This window comes from Pundamilia nyererei, unplaced genomic scaffold (genome assembly GCF_000239375.1).
Source record: "Pundamilia nyererei isolate P.nyererei 1_Seehausen unplaced genomic scaffold, PunNye1.0 scaffold00502, whole genome shotgun sequence".
NCBI lineage: Eukaryota > Metazoa > Chordata > Actinopteri > Cichliformes > Cichlidae > Pundamilia > Pundamilia nyererei.
This window is the reverse complement of record NW_005187903.1, coordinates 177,279-177,649: the sequence shown is the minus strand read 5'-3', so window position 1 is coordinate 177,649 and position 371 is coordinate 177,279.

Sequence of the window (371 nt, the reverse complement as noted above, 5' to 3'; positions counted from 1 at the left end):
TAACTAAAATGGAGATGTAATCCATGTTTTCATGTCTTCAGTAACTTTGCTGTTATTTATGTTATTTCTAAGTGTGCTGTCGTCTCCACAGCAGTGATCTGGTTTCTCTGCAGGTTCAATAAACTTTGGTCTCACTTGATCTTCTCGTGTGCTTTTGTGTGTTTCACAAAGATGTCTGATGGAAAACGTGAGTTGTTGTGTTGAACCCAAACACACTTCAGTCCTCTTCAGAGCAGATAACAAAGACAACACACAGGTTAACTTCAGCCACAAACTAAAAGCAGGAGGAACAATTTCACTTTCCCAACTTTCACAACTGTCTTTATGTAAAATGTGTTTGAGTTCTTCTGAGCATGCTGGTGATGTTGTCT